The 3,532-nt window shown below is 36.5% G+C and overlaps 1 protein-coding gene across 2 annotated transcripts in view; it reads right to left on the bottom strand.

Moving 5' to 3' along the window:
- The window catches only part of STX17 (syntaxin 17), a 43,234-nt gene that overhangs the window by 37,668 nt on the left and 2,034 nt on the right, over window positions 1-3,532 (bottom strand). Inside the window, exon 1 of one of the 2 annotated variants that reach the window (XM_005870653.2) lies at window positions 1,781-1,835. The exons of the other annotated variant lie outside the window; for it this stretch is intronic. The gene's annotated coding sequence lies outside the window, so the exon portion shown is untranslated. Of the gene's footprint in view, window positions 1-1,780; window positions 1,836-3,532 lie in introns of those variants that run through there. 2 annotated transcript variants of the gene reach the window in all.

Below are 3,532 nucleotides of genomic sequence, written 5' to 3'. Positions count from 1 at the left end.
GCAGGCCTAAGCCAGCAGGTCATTATCTCCCGAGGGGTCCCAGACTGCGAGAGGGCACAGGCCGGGCTGAGGGACCCCCTCTCCCCCCCGAGTGCACAAATTTTTGTGCACCGGGCCTCTAGTGTAATTATATACTATAACATAGTATGTAACTCTTCTCATCAATGTCCTTTAATTGCCTCTTCCCTTTCTTACAGTGATTAGTATTGTCTATAACCAATACAAAAAAATTAGTGACACAGCTGGAATAAGAACCAGGATTCCTTAGCATACAATCAAATGCTCTTTCGAATTCACAAGAGGTTACTGCCAGTATTCCACAAAGTCCAAGGGTATGCCTTTGAGGCCAGGGTAGAAGAGAGCAGGGATTGGCAAGTGAGCAGGCTCCAGGATCCCACGCCTACTCTAATTGGAGAAAATTTACTTATGTCTATTTTATAAACTTGAGTTTATTAGATTTTACATAAATAAAGAGCTCCACTGCTTAACTAAGCTTTAAAACCATTGTTGTGCACCACAGTTCCATGCCATCTCATTAGCCACAACCTCTTCCATATTTAAAAAAAATGTAATTGACCATGTTAATTCCATTGGGTTATTGTGTCTTAGACCAAGGTCCATAGAGACAAGGGTTCACAAAAAGACTTTGTGGAATCACTGAATCTTTATGAAAAATTGTGTATGTATTTTGAGTTATTTTAAAGGATAGAGTCCTTTGCTTTCATGAGATTATCAAAGAGATCTATCACTCCAGAAACATTAAGAACCATTATTCTAAGTAATGTTCTGTTTCTCTTTCTTTCACAGTTGAAAATTTTGAAGTGTTGGTTATATAGACTATCTTATTTACTTGTAATTTGAATTTAATGTTTGATCTAAGTTCAAAAGCAAAAAAAGGAAAATCTCTAGACACCAATAATGAGTCCTACAGTAGTGAGTGGGAATTGGAGACACATGGAGAAGTTAACTGCCAAAAGAGTTAGCCCTCAAACCCAACAACACAGAAAAATTCACTAAGGGACTAAAAATGATAAAGCATTCTAAAAAGAAAATTAAAATAGGTACATTAAAAAATATTCAAAGATAAAAAGGAAAGAATATAATCTTTTTTAAAATTAGATGTTATGAAACAGTAACAGGCCAATCTAAAAATAAACCAAGCCCTAGCCAGTTTGGCTCAGTGGATAGAGCGTCAGCCTGCGAACTGAAGGGTCCCGGGTTCGATTCCGGTCAGGGGCATGTACCTAAATAAAAATAAACCAAGTAAAAAGTCTACTTAAAAATTTTTACTCAGCCGAAACCGGTTTGGCTCAGTGGATAGAGCGTCGGCCTGTGGACTGAGAGGTCCCAGGTTCGATTCCGGTCAAGGGCATGTACCTGGGTTGTGGGCACATCCCCAGTAGGAGATGTGCAGGAGGCAGCTGATCGATGTTTCTCTCACATTGATGTTTCTAACTCTCTATCTCTCTCCCTTCCTCTCTGTAAAAAATCATTAAAATATTAAAAAAAAAAAATTTTTACTCAAAAACTTCAACACTATAGCTGAAGATATCAGTCAGAACACAGAGGAATAAAGAGGTATAAAATATAAACAGAAAATTAGGGACCTAAAGGATAAAATGAGAAGCTCAATAACCAATAGGAGTCCCATAAGGAAAGAGTAAAGTGGTGAAGAGGCATTCATTATTCAAAGAGAATATGCTGAAAATTAGAATGTAGGACCTCAAATTGAAGATGCACATAAGCCCCAAGTAGCATAAATAGAAAAAAATGAATTTACCTGAACACATGGAAGGGAAATTGCAGAACATCAAGGACAAAGAGAAAAATCTTAAAAAGCAAATCAAAGATAAAAGATAGATAAACTAAACCAATAAAAGCAGCAAACTTTTCATCAAAGCAGGATATCAAAAGACAGGAATATCTTCAAAGTGCTAAGGGAGTTGGTATATACCCAAGGAAATTATTATTTAGAAGTGAAGGTAAAATAATAATTACCAGATGTATGAAGACTGAGTTCATTACCAAGCACATTATTAAAAGAACTACTAAAGTGCATACTTAAACAATAAAGAAAATAAACTCAACAGAGTGGAATGGCAAAGAGCAATCAATATAATAAAGTATTCTGTTACTGGGTAAATAAATGAATAAAATGAATAAAGAAAGGGTTTAAAGAAAGGGTCTATTTTAAATAACCTGATTATGTATAATAAAAATGTTTCCATTAAAATTATTATTTTTCTACAATGTATCTTCTTATTATTAATTCTCACTGGAGGATATGTTTTTTGTTTTTGTTTTTTAATTGATTTTAGGGAGGGAGGGAAGAGAGAGAGAAAAAAACACATTGTGAGAGAGAGAGACATCGATTGGTTGCCTCCCACACTCACCCTAACTGGGGATTGAACCCACAACCTGGGTATGTGCCCTGCCTGGGGATCGAACCTGCCACCCTTTGGTGTATGAGATGACACTCCAACCGAGTTACACTGGCCAGGGCTACAATGCATCTTTTTATAACACATGGTACTACTTGGCACAGATGTTCTATAATTTAGCTAATCATCTATAGTTGACTACATAGGTTGTTTCTAATTTTCCACCATTATAAACTATGCCACAGTGTAATTACCCTCCTTACACATACACCAAAATACCATCTATTGTTACATCTTTAAGTTAAATACCTTGAAATAGAATTAGTAGGTATACACATTTTTTAGAATGTTTGATACCAAATGTCCTTAAAAAGGTTGTGCCTATTGACATTCCCACTAGCAACAACACATCAAAATGCCCATTTATCGATTTAATATTTGCTATTATCATTCTTCTTAGACATTTAACTGGTCACAAAAATGGCATCTCATTCTTGTTTTATTTTTCAACTAGAGGCCCGGTGCACAAATTCGTGCACAGGTGGGGTCCCTAGGCCTGGCTGGTGATCAGGGCTGGCCAGGGGAAGGACTGCGGGAGGTTGGCTGGCCACAGGAGGTTGTCTGTGGGAGCACACTGACCACCAGGGGGCAGCTCCTGCATTGAGCATCTGCCCCCTCGTGGTCAGTGCGTGTCAGTGACTGGTCAACCGGTCATTCCAGTCATTCTGGTAGTTAGGTCAGAAAGGTCGCTTAGGCTTTTATATAGAGAGATTCTTAAATTACTAATGGGATTGATTTATTATCCATTTGCATGTCTTCTTTCATGAAATGCCAGCTCATGTGAAATGTTGGTTTTACTACCAGGTATGTTTTTCTTATTATATTTAACATAGAATAGACTTATAAATTATCAACTATTTGTCTAACATTTATGTTAGAAATACTGAAATTATGTATCTACTAGGATTGAACAAATAAAATATTTTGTAGAATATGGAAACCAGATTTCTTGCTGTCAAAGAAAGAAATTCCAAGTAAGGGGCGAGAACAGAATGAATCCTGTGGTGTTAGAGTAGAATCAGAGGTATCAGAATAAACTTTTGTTTTTATAAAATATATATGTATATAAACAGAATATATATACACAGATA

The sequence above is a fragment of the Myotis brandtii genome, unplaced genomic scaffold (genome assembly GCF_000412655.1).
Source record: "Myotis brandtii unplaced genomic scaffold, ASM41265v1 scaffold320, whole genome shotgun sequence".
Classification (NCBI taxonomy): Eukaryota; Metazoa; Chordata; class Mammalia; order Chiroptera; family Vespertilionidae; genus Myotis; species Myotis brandtii.
The sequence above is the reverse complement of the archived record's forward strand: the minus strand, read 5'-3'. Positions and strand labels throughout refer to the sequence as shown.